The sequence below is a fragment of the Neofelis nebulosa genome, chromosome 6, assembly GCF_028018385.1.
Source record: "Neofelis nebulosa isolate mNeoNeb1 chromosome 6, mNeoNeb1.pri, whole genome shotgun sequence".
In the NCBI taxonomy this organism is placed as follows: domain Eukaryota; kingdom Metazoa; phylum Chordata; class Mammalia; order Carnivora; family Felidae; genus Neofelis; species Neofelis nebulosa.
In genome coordinates, this window is record NC_080787.1 from 87417846 (window position 1) to 87439403 (window position 21558).

Sequence of the window (21558 nt, forward strand, 5' to 3'; positions counted from 1 at the left end):
ACAAAGAAATGGAAAAAAAAAACATAAACTCTGATTATACTGAATGTAACTGAATGAATAAAATCCTAAATAGACATTTATATTAATATAAGTAATACAGGAAGAAAAGATCTATTAGCATTGTCCAGGCTAAAATTCTTTTTCACACGGATTAGTTGGCAATATGATCAGAATATAAATATTTAATGAATTATGAAAATCAAATTTGCCTTCATGCAAGTTCACTCTAAATGCACATTAATTCCAGAGAAGCGAAAACGTTGAATTGCCTCTTCTTCCAAAACATAATTTTTCTTTCCATCTAATTTCATTTGACACATAATCCTATAAGGTGCTTTACCTTTCAGCTCTAAATTTGACTCCAAAAAAAAAAAAAAAAACCTATAATTAGTTTGCCATCATGAAATATGAATAGCTGAGTCACAGTTTAATAACTTAACTTTAGGGTATAATAATTACTTTTGTTAGTATATACAACTACCAGTTACACATACATAAATTTTATTTGGGATAATGTTAACAACTTTATATTTAAAAAAGCTAAAACACACTAGAGTACAATTTAAAAACTGATTACTTTGGAAATGTATAAAATGTGTGGTAAGAGGAGACCAAATGCTTTACATGGAAGGTAACTATATAATTCATCATCCCAGGCTGGACCCTTTCAAGAGTGAGAGGAGGGCCATTAATAACAACAGAATGAGTGTCACCTTAATCACTAGAACGAGATCACAACAAAGGGAAATGGCTTCTTCTAAGAGCTCCTGAAATGCCGATGATGAGCCCCCTAAATAAAATTCACTTTGGTACACAACTTAAATAACTAAATAACCTGGACATACACAAAAATTCTGAAATTTGAAGATTTTGGAAATTTTGCCTACCAGCTCCTCTCCCAATGTTTTTAGAAGTGAGTTAAAATCAGTACACTTCACAATAACAGCTAGATTAAAACTGAGTTTAACACTGTGGGAAGCTTTTGTTGTTGTTTGCTTTTAACCTTCCTCGACACTAAAGTACACTGTTTAGTCCTAGAACCTGCATTTCTTGCCGCAGTTACAAACCAAATGTCAACCTCCAATAGCATTTTAAAATTCTGTAATTATTTCCATGTAACTCTATTAGATCCATAAGAACAATATCCAATTATCTTTGAAAAGTAAAGCATAAACATCAAACAAATCAAATCCTATTATTGCTCTCATAATTCTTGCGTATCAGTTCTAAACTGTCACATGACAAAGTCAATATTTTTCTAAGGGGCCAGGAAAAATACTTTTAACTCAAAACTATTACAGTGTGAGCTATGACAATAACCACTGACAATATGTAACACGAAAGCAATATGCTGCCACAGAAAGCATTCGTCCACAGAGCCCAGACATTTTAATCCATTTTTGTAATGTAAGAATAGGAGGAACTGAAGAGTTGAAACAGAAACGGAACTTTTTAAGATGCCTGGAGAAAGAAACATCCATTAGTAAGTGGCATTCTCACTGGGATTGCATTTCTTGAATATTCTCCATCAAGGAGATGAGAATATCAGTTTTTACACGTGACTCCGGGAAAGTAATAGTCTGAAATGAGAGCTGCTAAAAACAGGCAGGTACTGTGAAATTCAAGGAAATGCTGCATCAAGTAGCAAAAGGAATGAAAAAAGGATAAAATTCTCTTTATCCTTACAAAATTGGCACATTATTCCAAGTGAGGTAACAGGCAGAACCTCACAGCAGATTAAAAGGAATTTGAGGACAAATGTTTCATTCAGTAGGCCTTTCTATATAGCAGATAACTTTCCACCCAGTAAAGAAAAGCCTTGTCTTTTATTAACTCCATTTGAAGGTTTGTGTTACTATATAAAACCCCTCTTTTTCACATATTCATGAGTGTATTGGCAAGTACCTCTACATCATTCATACTTATAAAACTCAACATGGCAGGTGGTCCTTAATTTTTCACTGTAACTATTAAAAGCTCTGTAGAAGGTGACTGCCTTGCTTCCATTCGCTTTTCATTTGCTTCACTTAACCATTAAAAAAAGTGCCTCCTGCACATTTTCAAAGAGCATCTTCTTTAAAAATAATGACGTCTTTAGAAAAAAATACAGAGCAGACTCTTCTGAAAATTTTTACTGTTCTAGAATCCGGTATGTTCATTTCAAAGGACCGCATTTGCTATTTACAAATTCATCTACTTTCAGTGCTCCCTGCACATATGTCCTTGAAAACACAATTACAAACAGAGAAAATCCTAAGGTGATAAATTTTAAGTTAAAAGGAAAATAAGCAATAAAAGCAAGTCATTATTTTAAGTTATTGGCTAGGTAAGTGATACATATCTCATTTTCATAAATTGAGAACTGAAGAGAAATGGTGGGGAACACAAGTTAAGGTCTAATGTGATATGCCTTTAAAAGATCATACTGTGTTTTAGTACCTTCCCTGAAACAAAGTAAAGATTTCTATTTAACACAGAAATCCCTTTTATTTCAAAACATGTCCTTAAAAAACAGAAGTTTTCTGTCTGATTTATTCTGTAGGGCAAAGAAGCTGCTTCTTTTGATACTGTGATTATTAACACATGTAGTTAGCAATTCTAACAACTGGATAATTAATAAACATTAGCAAATTAATCACAAATTAAGTTAAATTAATCACAAATTATTTCACAAATTGAAAAGCTTAAAAGCTGTATCAAAGGTTGTTGGAACCAATGAGCTAATAAGTTAGGAGAAAAGATCATTATAGTCTGGAATTCTAGGAGAGTCGTCTCTTCCCCCAGCCCCCTTTTTCTTATACCCTGTGATCCTCTCATCCCAATTCTTTAGCTTCATCTTTTGCAGAGATAAATTGATAGCATCTCCATCTGTCAACAAGCCCAGCCATACTTAAGCCATCATCATCAATCAGAATTTTTTTTCATTTTCCAGTCACAAACTGAAATTCCTCACTTTGATCTCATTCTTGAATCTTGTTCCTTTTCCACTGTAATCCTTTCTCTGCCCTTCTCCTTCAAGGACCCTAGACCAATTATGTTCGCAAACACTGCTCCAAATATTACTAAGAATTACATAAAAAGGATTTATCTTAAAGTTGACTATGCACATTCTATCACTCAAATAAGTTCAGCAAACTCTGGACAGAAAAAGTCTTTAATACGGTCTTTCAATGCTTTCTTCTCATATTATGAACTCTCCAAAAGGGAACAGATCCCATTGTATGTGGACCATTCAAAGAATTAAGCTCTTAACCACTCTGCTAACAAGTTTACTGCTATTGCCCTCCTTTCTTCATAACAACTATTTATTTTCATCCCAGCCATTTTCTCACTTTACTATTCACTCTTGGTTCAGGTGAATTTGGTTTCTGCCCTCACCACTGTCTACATGATGGAATAAGACCCTACTTAAGCCCATATAGTTCTCCCTGAAAAACTCTCCCACCAAGATTTAATCTAACTTTTCTTCCCAGCTTTCCCCAGTATTTTTACTACTACTATTTTCACAGGTATCTCTGACAAGCCGCCATCTATACACAACCACCATCTACAGCCACATTCATTTTTAAATTTTTTAAATGTTTGTTTTTGAGAGAGACAGGGCACAAGTAGGGGAGGGGTGGAGTGAGAGAGGGAGACACAGAATCTGAAACAGGCTCCAGGCTCTGAGCTGTCAGCACAGAGCCCAATGCAGGGCTCGAAATCAGAAATGGCAAAATCATGACCTACACAGAAGTCAGAGGCTTATCCAACTGAGCTACCCAGGCACCCCACACCACATTGGTTTTAAAGGGAGAAGCTAACCCTGTCGGGTTTTCCAACGGAAGGTGAGACTAACAAATGCGGGTATTTGAAACTACTCTTCCCTTCTTGGTCCAATGTACCTAATCAAAGTCTTTATTGTATTTTAAGAGTCGGGCATTAAGAGTTCAGTTTGACTGACCCATCATCATTTGATAGGAGGGTCTCATTCCCCATTGCCTTAAATCTTCTAGGTAACATACATTCTCTCACACACTACCTAAAGAGTTAAACTAATATTTACCAAGCACTTATCTTGTTCTTGGGATGTCACTTAGTAAAACATACGCATTATATAATTCGATGTTAATAATAGTATCAGATATCACTACATAGATTCTATCATGATACTCAGTTTAAAATGCAGAATCTGAGATTATATTAGATTAGGTAATTTGCCTACGGTCACAGTAAACAGAATACAAATTTGACTCCAAAGTTATTGTTCTTCACAATGAAAACGTAGTATCTTAGGAAATAACTTATTTTTCATAAGAAATATACAAATCCAATATCCTGGGACTTCTACAAGAAAGATCAATTTTGACCTTATCAGAGGGAGCTTTTGAAGAACACACAATATACAAATATTTCATGAGAATATGGAAGAAAAGCCATGTCAGGAAAGTGAAACAAGCACAATAGAAAATACTCAAACCAAAAAGTTAGGGCTACATTTAGAAATACCGGCAAACCAAATTAGTCTGACTGAAGTGAAATAGGCTGAAAAAGGACAGTAGTAAAAGAGAAGCTCAAAATTCTCATGTCACGTGTCACCCTTTATATCTTGTTTTGCTAAGCATTAGTTCTACCTTCATAATATGTGCTTAACACATCCCTCCCTTCCCATTCTCCATAATAGAGTCTTAGTTCATGGTCTTTGCCTAGAGTCCCTTCAAAAGGAGTTGCTGCTTTCAGCTTCTCCCACCTCTAATCCAGTCTCCAACTTCCTTTTCAGTTATCCCCACAGCACAACTTTGATCATATGCCCTTCTTAAGAGTTCTTGATGATTTCCTCATAACTACAAAAGGTACTACAAATTCCATAATACAACATAGACAGCCACCTACTCCCAGGATTAAATCCAATTTATCTTCTATTTTTCTAGCTTTACCACTATAATCCTCTTCACATGAACCCCAGCTATCTGATCACCAAATGTGACCTACAATTTCATACATCCCTCATCTTTGCTCATAATATTCACTGGGCACAGAAGTACCTTTGTATAATCTCACATCTGTCTATTAAAACTCAATATGTGTGCCATCTCCTGCAAGCCATTATTTCTCTGCAGTTGAAATTTATTTCCTCACTTAATCAGAACTCATATGCAATTTACCATTCTCTGGCTTATGTTGTAACTAGTTATTTAAACATTTACTCTTTGATGAAAATACAAAGTCTACTTAAGGTACACAGAATAGATGCACAATAAAGTTGTGTTTCATTCTAGTTTGTTTGTTTTTCAACTAATGGATGGGAAGATAAACTCAGGAAGAAAGTAGCAGCAGGACCAAAAGTTTTCCTGATGTTTGTTTTAAACTGGGCAACAGCTGTTGCACAGGGAAAACATGAGCGTGGGCAGCCTTTCCATCCACTTTACTAATCACAAGTTCCCTGGTGATGAAGAAACTTCTGTGATTGAGATACTAAATTGTTATCTATCTTCTGAACATCTGAGTAGAGAAAGCTGATCTACCAAAAATTATATAAGACGAAGCAGGGCTAGAGGCCATAAGTCTATATATCTTTTAAAAAATCTTATTAATGTATACTCTATCACATGATTCACAGATAATGTAGCTCCCTAAAATATTTTCTGTAGTCTAATATGAAAGTGGGTGTTAATTCTTTAAAAGAAACCTACTGAATGGCATGAAAGTTAAAAACTATATTTTTGGGGGCGCCTGGGTGGCGCAGTCGGTTAAGCGTCCGACTTCAGCCAGGTCACGATCTCGCGGTCCGTGAGTTCGAGCCCCGCGTCAGGCTCTGGGCTGACGGCTCGGAGCCTGGAGCCTGTTTCCGATTCTCTGTCTCCCTCTCTCTCTGCCCCTCCCCCGTTCATGCTCTGTCTCTCTCTGTCCCAAAAATAAATAAAAAACGTTGAAAAAAAAATTAAAAAAAAAAAAAACTATATTTTTGATAGAACCAAGAAGCCCAAAGAATTTGGATATGCTATATCAGACAAAAAAAAATTACTTGTGCTAAAAATACAAATGTATATGTAACATATAGAATATAGCAAGACTCAATATGTGTCAAAGAAAATTGTTACAATACATTCACTTCCTTTTAGTAGTTTGTATTAATTTGGTTTCATTTTTAGAGTTAATATGCAATTATATACCGATTTCTTCCCTACAAAAAAGACACATTTACCTTTGGGGAATTAATATATAAAAGCCATTAGAACTTACACTACCCATTTGCAGCTTATACTATAAGTGATATTCATTGCCACAAAACAATGCAATTGACTGCAAATGTATAATGGCTTATTAGTAAGAACAAGAGCTCGAGGAATAGCAATCTATAAGAGTTTTAAAGTATGTGTGTATGTACACATGTCATGAGAGAGACATTTTGATATATTTTATATATTACAATGTGTTTAAATAATCTAGTCTGTGTCATCCAGCAATCAGAAAGGAATCATAAAAATCAAAACACTTCATAACTTTTTAACTCTACAAAGTCCGTGTTTTCCTGCCATGTTTATAACGATGCAGTCATTAAATTGGTCGAGATTGTATTTTAAATTAATGATAAAATATTCCTGAAAATAAGTTTATCAGTTAACTAAAATGGTAGCCAATATTTTTAAATAACCAAAAAAAGTACTTGCACCCCGCATGTTAATGAAAATGAAAAACAAGGCAGGGGTGGGTTAATATTGTCATGTTCTATTTCTATGTTCCTTTTTTTCTTCATAAAATGAGGGATAGATGAGATAGATAGATAGATAGATAGATAGATAGATAGATAGATGATAGACAGACGTGTGTGTGTGTGTGTGTGTGTGTGTGTGTGTGTGTATGAATGCATATACACACATAGAGTAATACATGATCAATGCAGAAAACATAAAGATTCGGGAATAACCCAAAGAAAACTAAATATAAATCTGTATGCCACTGACCACAGATGACTCACAACAACAGTTTCATATGTTTTTCCACTCTTCTAAAAATTATATGACACTACTTTGTGAACTGCTTTCTCATTTGGCCTAATATTATGAACATTTTTCCATGTAAACATATATAATTTAATGGCATGATTTGAAAGTCTATATGACATCTCATGGATATTCACAATAGTCTTAATCTCCTTTTCTTGGACATCGAGGGTGCTACCCCCCTTTCAAGAGTCAAAGGTCTTTTGCTTGCTCTAGAAGAGAATCCCAATTATCATCATAATTATCATCATCAGAATGATTTGTTGGCACTTAACTGAACATTGGCAATTTATAATCTTTGTGTCCTGCTTTATAGGAGTTAACAAAATAATTTCATCTACATGATTAATCATTCTTCTTCTGTTTATTGAGTAGGGAGGGTAAGGTATGTAGGGTGCTAGTTGAGAAGGATATAAAGAAATGCCATTACTCTGTAGTAACCTATAATCTAATGGAGCTTATTATAATAAAGCTGATGCACATTGGAAATCTGCCTGACCAGCATGGCTGTGGCCTTGTGGGAAAAGGGGCAGGCAGGGCATGGGAGGGGAGAATGATGAGATTAGAAAAGTCTTCCAAAAAGAGATGGAAATTTAGACAGAAAATTATAATATATGAAAATCATAGGGGGAAATTAAGCAGTGAGGATACTTCAAATTATTCAGTATGGTTGAGTAACGGGCAAAAGATAAGGAGAGGCAAGTTAGAAAGGATTTTAAATAAGATGTTAAAAAATTACCTTGGAAGCTAGATGAAGAAATGATATATATATTTTTTAATGTTTTATTTATTTTTGACAGAGAGAGAGAGAGACAGAGCATGAGCGGGGGAGGGTCAGAGAGAGAGGGAGACACAGAATCCGAAGCAGGCTCCAGGCTCTGAGCCATCAGCACAGAGCCCGACGCGGGGCTCGAACTCACAGACCGCGAGATCATGACCTGAGACGAAGTTGGACGCTCAACCGACTGAGCCACCCAGATGCCCCAAGAAATGATATATTTTAAAGAAAGTCATAGCATAACCAAATTTACATTTTAAAAAATGACTCTAGAGGGTGATAGAAAAAAATACTGAAAGGGAATAATACCAAATGAAAAAAAAAATTGAGAGGTCTGTCTGTTGAGCAGCCAACTCTTGGTTTCAGCTCATGTCATGATCTCACAATTGTGGGATCGATCCCCATGTTGGGCTCTGTGCTGAGCATGGAGCTTGCATAAGATTCTCTCTCCCTCTGCCACCTCACCCCTAAAAAACAAAAATAAAATAAAAAATAAATTGGAAGGCTGCTGATGTTCTCTAAGACAGATAGGACAATGACTTAAACCAAGATAGTGTCAGTAGAATGGGGAAAATGAATCAGATATGTTGGAGAGATTTGATGGAAGTACAATCAATAAGATTTTTGGATCTTTTCCAGCCACATTTACCAAAATAGAAACACAGAGAGCAATTCTTAGAATAACAATTGTAGCTAACATTTATTGATTACTTACCATGTGTTAGACGATATGCTAAATGCTTTACAAGCACCATCTCATTTTTATGCATATTATCCACTCCATGTACAAGTGCTTTCTGTATATTAGATCATTTGGTCTGTACACAACCTCTGGAATTAGATACTGTTAATATCTCCCACTTTGAATGTAAGAGACCACGGCCTAGAAAGATTAAGTAGCTTGTCTGTGCACACAGCTAATTGATGGTATGTATATCTCGTCAGAAGAGATATTTTTAATCATTATTTAATTGCTTTAACATGGTGATGCTTCCAACCTGAAATATGTCTCAAAAAGTCTCCTGAAAATAAAATACTTATTCACTCATTACAAAGGATACATAACAACTAAGATGTATTAAACTTCTCTTCACAGATTTTTAAAAAAGCAAAAAATAGTAAAACAAAGGCTAGAAGATGTGGGCTAGAATCTCATTCCTAAAAATTATAACCTGACATCAAAGTAAATATAATTAATATTCAATTTCATTCTTTTTTAAGCAGAAATTACTCTTTAAGTAAAAATTCAGTAGATATGAGGTGTTTTTTTTTTTTTTAAATAGTGTTTTATTAGAATCTTAGCTTATAGCACTATTCAAAAAACTTGGGACTAGTGAAAGAAAACTCTTTCTTACAGAATAAAACTAATAAATGTAGGAGTAAGAAATTTAAAAATCAACACTTTGCAACTACCAAAGGTGATAAATGATTCCACTTGACATCATCAATGGATGATAAAACACTGGGGGAAAGACTATCAGGGAATTGGAAAATTACAGTGTGTCCAAGTATCATGACAAATATACTAATTAATTACAAAGATTTACAATATTGTAAATTTACAATAGAAGAATCTGGTATACATAACCTTAACCAAGTCATCAAACCTGGCATCAAAGTGACATGATAGGATGCAATAGAAAGTAAATCACATTAACTATGTTGTATCACCGCCAAAAATTTAACTTGAATCCAATAATAAGGAAATAGCCAGGCAAATACAAAATGTGGCATTATTCTAAGAGGTCTGGTCTAGATTCCTTAAAAAAAGAAAACAGTAAAACAAAACTAATAGTTAAAAGGAAGTTCTAGATTAAAAAAGAAGAAATATGACAACCAAACAAATATATGATCCTAATTAGATCATGAATTTAAAAATATCAATGATAAGGGAGCCTGGATGGATCAGTCGGTTAAGCATCTGACTTTGGCTCAGGTCATGATCTCGCGGTTTGTGAGTTCGAGCCCCGTGTCGGGCTCTGTGCTGACAGCTCAGAGCCTGGAGCCTGTTTCGGATTCTATGTCTCCCTTTCGCTCTGACCCTCCCCCGTTCATGCTCTGTCTCTCTCTGTCTTAAAAATAAATAAACATTAAAAAATGTTTCAAAAATATCAACCATAAAGAACAGTTAGAGACAACTGAAAAACTGACATATGTATTACTTATTAGATAAGCTTATTAATGAACATTAAATATCTTGGGTATTATGTGCATGTAGCAAAATGTCTTTGTTTGGGGGAAATATTCTAGAGTAATTTAGTAGGAGTTAAGTGTAATGATGTCAGCAATTTATTTCCAAATGGCTCAGCCAGGAAAAAAAAAAAAAATTATACAAACACACACACACAGACACACACACACACACAAAGGTAAAAGGGTGGGGACAGGTAAACAAACACAAATGTGGCAATATTTAAAAAATCAGGGAGTCTGAAGACCACTAGGGTGTTTATTGTGCTATTTTTTTTGTACTTTTCTGTTGGTTAAACATTTTAAAAGGAAAAAAAAATACTAGGTAAAAATTTCTCAAATGGATTTAAAAACTCATCACTGGATTGGATTGTTAACGTTATCAATTTAAGTGTTTTTGGCAATCTACAAACTCATATAATTTTATCTCTCCCTGACAAATTTATCATAGTTATCTATAAACAAAAAGCACTCAAGAAATGTTTGTTGAACTAAATTGGTTTTATATCCCAAACATCTTTTTCCGTAAGTCTTTTTAGTACTGAATTCTTGTTAACTCCAATATTTTTGTCTTGTTTGATCTTTTGCTCTCCACGCAGCACTGAAGAATCCTTAATCCCCCTGTATATTATATTCCTGTCAGTTTCATAATTTTCTCTCAGTAAAATGCATTAAATTTTGGCAATAATTAAAATTGTCAACAAATATTTAAATCTAGCTTAATATGTAGCCTTGCCATAGTGTACTCTAATGAGAGAAATCCCTCCAGAATTTTATACCAGATACGAACCCTCCAGAGGTTCATACAGATTCCAAAACACACATCTCTGCCTCGAGGGCAAAAAAGGTCATTACCGGTCTAAAAGTGTAAATGGAAACTTTAGTGTCACGTTCACTGGTAAAACTACTGATACCACTATTCAAGAAAAACAAAGACAGACAACTGGCAATAGAGGAAAAGAAAACTAGAAAACACTTCATGGTAGACAAATGATGAAGCATAATTATATGGTTTTACCAAGAACAAAATAGAGTGTCTTGACCTCCTAAGGTCGATGTGTGTGCCCTGGTGAAACAGGACACAGAAGGGCCTAAGGGAAGTTACATGAATAGGGCAAAACTCAAGGAACGATTTCCTCATCACAAAGGAAAAGATGCAGACAAGAAAGGATATTGCTGCAAAAGCCTGTAGACCTCAGAAAACTTATAAGTTTTCTATCTATATATTGTTCTGAACTATCTATATTATATTTATGAATGTAAATAATAACAGAAGGAAAGGAGGACGGATGGGAGGCAGAAATGGAGGAAGGGGACGCTGGCTATTCATTTAACTAGCTAACAGATAAAGGGAACAGAACAAAATAATTCACTTTCTAACCTATTACTTCTTCATTTAACTTCTAGCTATTTAAAATTAGAATAAAAGTTAACGTTTTCACTGTGTAGGAGAAAGAAAATCTAAAACTGAAAACTTAATACCTGAATTATAGTTGGATGTCATCTCATAATGTGTATCCTTTGGAGTAGTCTATCAGTCAGCACTAGGCATCATTTCCTTAAATATGAAATGGCACAACCAACAATTTAAAAAATACATGGTAAAATCTAAAATTTGAAAACTTATATATATAGTAGTCTCCTGCTTTACAGAAGAAAGTAATTTTTATGTTCGATTCCTTCCATCTTCAAATTCTTTTACAACTGTCAAAAAAAAAAAAGCCACAGCTATGCTGACAAAGCAATGTGGAGTAAACTCCAATCTGCACATAACTTCAGAGACCTGCAGGTGTAGAAAATGAAAATCACCCACTTTTCCTGACAGCAAACATAGGTCATGTTTCTCTAGAAATCCTTGACCCCTATAGCACAGTAAGAATCAGAAGTGAAATCCACCATGCCCTCAGAGGGATGGTTACCTTTTCAGCAGCCGTGTGTACCTTCGCCTGGCTGCCTCAATAGGAAAAGATGGCAAATGTCAGACCAGGTATTGGAACGGCCAGTTTATTTTTCCTTCCAGACTGACACAGAGGAATAAACAACTTTCATGGTTCTCAGAGATGTCACTATTCACCTGATGATTCTCCTCCACTGATTAGATTGCAAATAACCTGTCCTGTTTTTTTCTTTACACTTTCAAACAGGAAAAGCAAAAAAAAAGAGCATTTAAAACTAAATATGATTTTCGATTTACCTGATTCTTCCATAAATTGCTCCTTGAAGATATAAAAATAACATTTAGTGTATTTTAACTCAGTATGTAAAGTTATTACTAAGGAAAATTCTGACTTTTAAGGGAGGGGGGTAGATGCATAATAATTTCCTTCATATTTAAAAATGTAAGCACAAGGGGCACATGGGTGGCTCAAAGTGTTCGGGTATTGATTTCGACTCAGGTCATGATCCCACAGTTTTGTGAGTTCAAGTCCCACTGTCAGTGCGGAGCCTGCTTAGGATTCTCCCTTTTTCTCTACCCCTCTCCCGCTCGTACTGTCTCTCTCAAAATAAATAAATAAGCTTTAAAATTATATATATATATAATATATATATATAATATATATAAGCATGTGAACCTATCCTATACACAATAAAATACCATTTATTATCTTAAAAGCAATAAGCATAATGCTTATTTCGATATCATTTATTTCCCAGGCAAGATCTTAAAAATGAAGCATAAAATACAAAATTAGGGATTTGACTTCAGGGGCATCTGGGTGGCTCAGTTGGTTGAGTGTTCAACTTCGGCTCAAGTCATGATCTCGGGGTTCTGTTCGTGGGTTCCAGCCCCACTTTGGGATCGCTGCTGTCAGTGCAGAGCCTGCTTCGGATCCTATGTCCCCCTCTCTCTCTGCCCTTCCCCTGCTCTCGCGCACACGCTCTCTCTCTCTCTCTCAAAAATAAATAAACATTAAAAAAAAAAAAAAAAGAATTTTACCTGAAATGTTTTGATTGTTTTAAATAAATAGAAACAAATTTTTGTTGGGAATAAGTGTTTAACATTTATGTGAACTTATTAAATAAATTGTAGCAATTTCTTACTTTAGAGAATATCACTAGTTAGGACAAAACATCTCATTTCATTTAATAATAATATATAGCAATAATTACAATAAACTCTGAAAAAGGATGCTTTGATCCTACAGACTGATTGAATGTAAACATCTCAGAAACTCACTCTATGACCTGTTATAGCAAATCGCAATTCATTCGGAAGTGCCACGATTTGTTTAGGCATCGCTAATAGCCATCTACTGGTATCTTTTCTCAGACCATAGCCCTCAGCTATTATGTCTTCCTGACCAAAATCTAGGAACCCCAATTATTTCTGGCATTGGTTGGCACCTAAAAATCTGAAACATAAATCAATCTTGTATGTGAATATAGTACCTGGTAAAATGTTGAGTGAGGTAGCTTAATGAGTGATTATTAAATTAATCCATGAAAAATGTTCAGTACCTTCCTAGTCTCAAAATTTCTAATCCAAACAATGCCTTTAAGAAAAAGCCAAGAAGTCCTGTGACATGACACCCCTGGTTCAAATCATTCAAAAAGGAATGATTTTGGAAAGTTACCAGAAACCTTTATGACACCCTAATACACAGATTCGCATATAAAACACTCTCTGCTGAGCTAGCAGACCTGAACTGGGCTGCACTCTGTAAGCTCTCAGGGCAAAGGGGCTGATACTTAACAGCAGCACAAAATGACACTGGTTTCCAGACTTCAGTGTTACTAATCTAAACTGACTTCTGCAGATCATAAAGTACAATTGGCCTTTTCAATTTAGATTCAAACACCTGGCTAAATCCATTAGGCAGGGATTTCATGAAGCAAAATCTACTGCCTTTTAACCAGTTCTTCCTTATTTGTGTCTATTTTGGAAACTCATTGAATGACATATCTGAAGAAATCAAGAAAATATACAACAAACATAAAAAATTAATCACAATTATATCGGTACTTCAGAGAGTTTTCACAAATTTTTATGGAAGAGTTGAGAACAGATTACATAGGTCGTTAGGAACAAACTTATATCCAGAATAAGAGGCTCCTGTCATTTCTGGAGTGTGTTTGTATGTTCTTGTGTCACTGGGTTTATCTCAAAGACCATTCATACAAACTCATGTAATTCAAAATATGTGAAAATCAGCTCAGTTTAGCCCACCACCCTCACCGCCACCAACAACCACAATTACATAACTTAGGAAGTTACTCTTTGTCAGAGTACTGCTTGGGAAATAATTGGGTCACTGAATTTAACATCTATGTGTGCAGATATAGCATATAATTCATAAACAAAGCTACAAACTTAATGCTTGCATTTTATATGTAGTTCATTATTACATCTTACAAAAGATAACTAAGGAGAGAGAGCAGTCAGAACTCAGTGAAGACACTATCAACACAATAACTTCTCTTTGGTCTTTGAGCTTCACATTACTTAGAAGGGTGCTTAGCTTCAGATAAATTTGAGGCCAAATAAGAATTGACAAAACACATGTTTAGTGTCTTTGTATGATTAGGTTCAGGAACACTGCCAGGAGAAAACTTTGTGTATGATCTCATCTGATCTTAGTTTCTTGTCAAAAAAAAAAAAAAAAGAAGAAGAAGAAAATATCTTACTCATCAGACGCTGTCTTTCTAAGTTTGGTGGAACAAAAAACATGCTTATTCCTTTAATAAGTACAAATAAACAAGACTGATGAGGTGAACAAAAATCAATACACAGATTCCAAAAATTTTACAACTGTTTATTTTCAGTTCAAACATGATTGATGTCAATTAGATGCAGATCTGTCCTGGTGATTCTCATGAACCCACCATGTCAGACAATCACCTTCAATGGAACTCTTTGAAAATTCAGTGCTGTGCTTTAACTTATCTTTTCCCTAAATCTTTAAATTCCACACATTCTTTAAAATTATTGTTTTGTATTTTTAGCAAGCTGCTTTTCCAATTTTTTTCCAGTGGTAATGTTTTACTTACACATTACACAGTACAGAGGCTACTTAATATTGTTGATGTCATGGCCATTTACGATCACATGTACATGTTAACCCTCAGTTTTGCGAGAATTTTAAGTAGTATGAAAAATCCTTTAGAGTGAAAAATGCAGACTGTAATACAATTTAAAATATAATCCTCAGTAAGCAAAATATATGAAAATCTTGATTTACAGATGAGGAAAGGTTATCAAGTTGTAACATACATTACTAACTGGAAAGAAAGGTGCTTTTTAGGCAATGCTGTAAAAATGGCAAGTAAAATGTAGCCTTTCTAACTTTGTGTTTAATGAGACCATTCCACTTTTTATAATCATAAAGAAATATATTGTTTCATTATGTTTTGAATGTAAACTAGTAACTCAGAATTTTCTTGAAATTTACATCTTTTATTAGTGAAAATTTAATCTCCCCTTCCTGTGACGAGGCACTGTTATAAAGATTAACAGAAGCCAAATAAGAGCTTGTTTTACAGCACAGTCAGGCTCTGTATGTAACATGCCATGCCATGTAAATGAAAATAATATGAAGTTAAATTGGTGTCTAAATGGTAGGTCTGTGGCTATTGTGAAAATCAACCAAAAACATGGAGTGGCTAAAGGATGTATATTTGCTTACTTCACACACACACACACACACACACACACACACACACACACACACACACATTCTGTCCATCATTCACTTTTTGAAGTGTCAGAAAACATTATTTCTCAAATGACACACAGGGCTTCATTTGCTATGCATAAGGTCAGTGAATATTAGCTTCATTTACACTTGGCTGAGAATCAGTTGGTGTCAACAGTAGAGGCTTAGTTCCTCGACTGAGCAGGGTTAGAATCTGACAGAAAGCTGCCACTGAAGAAGACAGATGATCTTCTTTGCTGACCCTGCTCCCCTAAAGTGTCATAGTTTAGGTCTCTTTCTATCTCCACAACAAAAGACCCTCTCTGAGCCTCCCAGTGGCCTTCAGCTTTATTGGTGCTAACAGGTCCAGACATTTTCATCGATTGGATTCTCTACCTTTTAAACACAAGAGCTTGCCCTTTTTGGCTAGCTAAACCTTGGCACAGATGTCTTTTTTTGTAATTGCATCTCTGCTGTCTATTGGAAAGGATGCAGTCAGACAGGCAAACATCATGTCAGTATAGAAAATGTTGAACTATTTATCTCAGTTTCCCAATGTCATTTCATTGAAAGTGATATGTCATTTGTCTGTAAAAATTAACCCTTAGATAATCTCAAAGTATTCTTCTAAACGGAAAATCAAAACCTCCTATCTATTTGATGGCTAACATACGTAAAATATGCCATGCAGAAGAAAGAACTTCTCGGTCATTTTATATAAGCAGTTACCAATAATCATGTTTTAAAACAAATGTACATGAAAATATTCTATATAATTTTCAGAACTCCATTTTGCTTTCTACTAGTGGCTGGCACTGAAATATGGTGCTTTCTATGTAAAAAAAAAAAAACACACATAAAAATATTTAATAACAAAGATGCTGTAACAATGTAATAAATTACATGTTGCTTTACGATCCTGGCTGCGAGCTATTTTAATATGTTGGAGATTTGTTATTGATATTTGAAAAATCCGAAAGAAATTACCTAACCTCAAATTCAAATGTTCAAAAACGCATACACTAAAATGATGAAAAGTTCTTACAGATTTACATGTAACACATTTTATGAAAAATTACTATTTTGAGTATGTATGGATTCTAACTCAGAAGCTCTAAAATATTATAATATGTAACTGTCAACATTATTCCATGCAAAATATAATTTAACATACTGGCATATCTGGAATGGCAGAGTTAGTTAATAAATATATATGTATGTAAAATATAGTTATCTCAGCACTAAAAGAACTAAAAATAAAAATAAATTTCATAAAACTGAAGATATAAGGATATGCCATTTCTAACTCAGGTTAACCCTTTTGTTAAATTGCAGACAAAATATAATGTGATAATTTTCCTGTACTCTGAAATAAAACCATTAAGCCTCTATTAAAAGGTTCTGAAATTCTGTATATTACTTTTTAGTGTTAATGTTTTCATCCATGTTGAGAAAACTAGCAAATTATAGTTGAAAATAACTATTAATTAAAATCTCTGTAGCCAAACATTTTGTTCTAGATACAGTAGTAACAACTCTCATTAAAATATGTACAATTATTAGGGTTAAGGAATCCATTTAAAAATACAGTGAGACAATTCAAGGAAAAAATTCAAGAACAAGTTCACTTTTCTTTTAATATCATATAGACTGTGTATCAATGCCTTTAACTTTTAGGCTCTAAATTAAATAGTATTTCCTTCAATACAATGCCAATAATTTCAGGTATGTGTATACAAAGCAACTCTCAACCTTTACTTTTTTATTTATTTCTCTTTCTAGAAGACAGAGTGAACAAAATCAAAATTGTCTCTAGGAAGTGAGCCAGAAACATCAGGAACCTAATTTTTTGTTTTAAATCAAGTCAGTTACTACTTTTATTTAATAATTATGGCACTAAAGATCTAAAATTAATCTTAAGATTAAATGACTTCTTACGTCTATGCATTTTTTTTTTAAATAAAAATACCAATAAGATCCCTCATGCGCAATCTGGGTCTGGGATGGTTTTATGTGTTCAACTGACCTAAGCAGTCCGCATATGCAGATTCTCAGGAGCATGTCCGTCAATCAATGTCAGCATTCTGTCAGATTCCACTCTGACTGCAAGTGACAGTCAGTTATCCATTGACATTAATGAATAATAAATAAGCATGCCCTTTAGGTTTATAATACTACAATGTATATTATTGTCAGTATAGATTAGCCTATATGCAAAAGCAGATTTGTTTCAGGGGAGGTTTTGTTTGTTTGTTTTTCATCTCATACATTAGGAAATGGTTAAAAAAAAATACAAAAGCAAAAACAAAACCAAGTGGCTGCAATGAAAGATGTGCTTAATGCGAACTCTAGTATACATTAGTGTTCTGCTTTTCAACAAGTCAACCTTGTCTCAGCTTGTATCATATAAGCTTAAATGAGCTGTATTCACAGGCCCCTGAATATTTATGCTGTCTTTTACAGACCTAACACGTAGTTTGTTGTCTCCTCAATACAGTACATAATGACAGAAAATCCTTAAAAAACTAAAGATCAGAAGAAGTTGTGGCAGTTTCCTAACCTTGTTCCTTTTTGTATTTTCCCTAAGTCTTCCTTCCTGGTGGAAAAAAAAAGACCCAAACCTATTTAAATTATAACTATACTCCCCTTTGTTGTTAAGTCCCATCTCTCTTTCTCAGATTTAAACATACCAAACAAAACTATTACAGCTTTTTCAAAAAACAAGCATTAAGAACTTTAACTAATTAGGTATTCATATATGCATCTTGACTAAGTTCCTTTATGATACTGACGGACAGTGGTAATTCTAGAATTGTATAGTCACAGTCCAGACATTACAATTGGAACTGTAACTGTCAGCATGGATCCAAGTATGGCTTATTTTCTTAGCTCAATAAAAACAAGTTAGAATTCAAATTATGAAAGTCTTGCTACATATTATGAGTTGTGATTTTTATTTATAAATTTACCTTCCCATTATGAAACTTTCTTCTAAATTTAATATTAGAAGTTTAGTTTTATAAATGTTTGTAAGTAATGAACATGATCAATGATCTGAAGAGGTAAAAATTGTTTTGTTGTTATACCTAATTAAAACTTCTGCTAAGGATGGAGAGTAGTTCAAAACAGAAAGATACGCCATCATTAGATCAAAATTTTGCAATAATAATGAGCAATAGCTATTAATAAGGTTTAATCTTTTTTAATTGATATGCACAGCACTGAATTATAATACATAAAATTACTGTCAGGTAAGGAAGGTGAAAGACAAAATGTTGCCAACTATATGCCTAGATTTCAATAAATAAAAACCCAGAGTGGGTAAGGAAGATGTACTTTCAATATTTGAATCCAGTTAGTAGACGGGAAGGTATGTTCTGATAAGTTTCAAATCAGGGAACAGCATGAAATTTTCTGAAAAGCAAATGAAAACCTATTGCCAAAGTCTATGACACTATAGAAAGAGATGCAGGAGGATAAAGGAGAAATCAGAGGGAGCAGGGATGGAAAGAACATCCACTTTCCCACATTGAAGGATAAAGGATGTTAGAAAGAAGGGTGATTACACATAGAGTGATGGGCTGGAAAATAATCCTGAAAATCAGCGAGAGAGCCATTTGAAATTTGAAGTGAGTAGCAATGTTGTTACATTGGAAAAAGTTAAAAAGTGGTAAAATCATCAAACCATTAGTTTCAACTTTGAAAAACAGTACTCTCGTACATCATGTTTGTGCAGAATAAACATCAGAAACAGCAAGAAGCATGGCTGAAATAGCAAACTTTTAGAAGTTCCTATCAGGTTTCCTTTGCAAACTAAAATACTGTCTCAACGTATTAAACTTGGAACCACATGTTTTCCCAGCTCCAGCTCACAACCCGAATGTCTAAGCTTAGCATGTGTTTAAAGGTCAGTCTGAGAAATAGACTTTGCAGAAGCCTGACTGTCCCTCTGCCCTTGCAAGGACCGAGGGGCTAAGGTCTGAAGGTTTCTCAGAGGAGATCCAGTTAGAAACCACACGGTTATATGTCAGAGTTTCTGCCCTCTCCCAAATTCTAGATTTCTGATAATGCAGGAGGTGTTCACCTTTCACCTATTCTCATTTTAAAGCACTGGGTGTTGTATGGAAACCAATTTGACAGTAAATTTCATATATTAAAAAATAAATAAATAAATAAATAAATAAATAAATAAATAAATAAATAAAAAAAAAATAAAGCACATTTATATACAATTGTCAACAATACTCATAACATGCAATTGCTAAAATTCACCATCCTATGATCTGCTAAAATACTACAAGAATTGAAATTCTACTTAAAAAAAGAAAAAAAAAATTTGACTTTGTCATATGGCATAGGAAAACTAAACAATCTACTTGAAAATAAAGGAGTAAAAGTTAGTTTATAATGTTTTTCTTTGTGAAGGAAAATTTAATGACATTACTAAGGTAGCTTTATTTGTCTCTTTTTTCTTTTTTAAATATGCAATCATCCAAGAATATCCTGTAAGAGTTTTCCACCTCCTTGTAAAAGTCAATTGAGATTTCCACAGAGAGAGAAATCTTAATTATTCAGCACTTACAAATTAAAATATTAGTGCAGAGCAATTTAGAAATCTAAAAATGGGTCAAGGAAAAAATAAACTTAATTTTTTGTTCCATTATGTTGACTATGTTTTTTTACCCCTGGGGCAGGTAGGAGTGGGCAGTGAATGTATGTATGGGGGTCAGGTAATTGTGCATGCATGCATGCATATATATGCATGTGGATATATATGTATAAACACATATGTGCGTATGTATGTATTGTGTGTGTGTAATGTCAAAATGGAAAAAAAAACGGAAAGAGTAAGTTCTGATTTAACTTTGGGATATGTCATGAATGAACTGTTACAACTATAAATTGGGTCTTTAGTTGTCCCATTTTTTTAAAAAAAGAGAGCAAGCTAAAAAAAAAAAAAAACCTCTCATTTATTTTTTATAATCTTTAAGGTACACTCAAACTCCAAGAATTTATGATTCTAATTGTCTTGGAAGGGATTATACCCTCAAGGAGTTTAAGAATGTCGACAGAACAGTTGTGTTATAAGAAATGTATATATTTGACTCAGTAAGGTACCTGTCCTATCTCACACCTCTTTTCAAGTATAAAACTACTTCACAGGAAAAGGTCAACTGAAATAGAAACACTACGTAGTGTAAGCTATTTTGTCTGTTAAAAGTTGTAGATATGAATAAATTCTTTTAAAATCAATCAAGTTTATTTAAGCCATCCACTCATTTAAATTAATGTCATTAATTAATGTCATTAGGTAAGTTAATGCCATTAGATGTCATTGTCTACATGGGAACTAGTTTAGCTAATAAAAACAAACTACTAAATAAACATAGAACATATAAATCCACTGGAAAATACAGAGTAGTATAGTAAAGTCACTAATATTCAGTTTATTTTTCTCAGAATAAACTTTTATTATATCTGGTGATTTAGATATATCCTACCCCTCCACACCTAAGCCATCCCCACCCTTAATCCCTCTTTTGCAGAAAGAATATTCTCAAAAAGGAGAGTGGGTAACACTAACAACAGATTGTTAAACAATTTTGATAAATGATAAATGCAAGATACGTAGGTAATTATTATATCTGATTGATATTCTATTTTATTAATAAAAGTATCATGGAGCTCCCTTCTCCAAATCTCGGTTTTCTATAAAAGGCTGTAGTTTAGTGTTAATGGCCTCAGTGAAGGTCAGAGGCTAATATCACCACAGGTGAGAAGCTAAACTAGGTATTAGTTGGGTAAAACATGAAACAAAATATAAAACACAGTATGTGTCCTTTCAAAGCCTCCTGATTTTCTATTAGAAGCAGGAGATAATATCATCATCAAAAGTAATTTTTTCATTTGAAATGTAAATGCTCAAAATCCACAGCACAAAAAAAAAAATGTAACCATGAAAAAAAATTCTAAC

General features: G+C 33.9%; 1 protein-coding gene across 6 annotated transcripts in view; it reads right to left on the reverse strand.

The window, feature by feature from the left end:
- Positions 1 to 21558, reverse strand: part of EPHA7 (EPH receptor A7) — a 172456-nt gene that overhangs the window by 132216 nt on the left and 18682 nt on the right. The gene's annotated exons all lie outside the window — the stretch shown is intronic.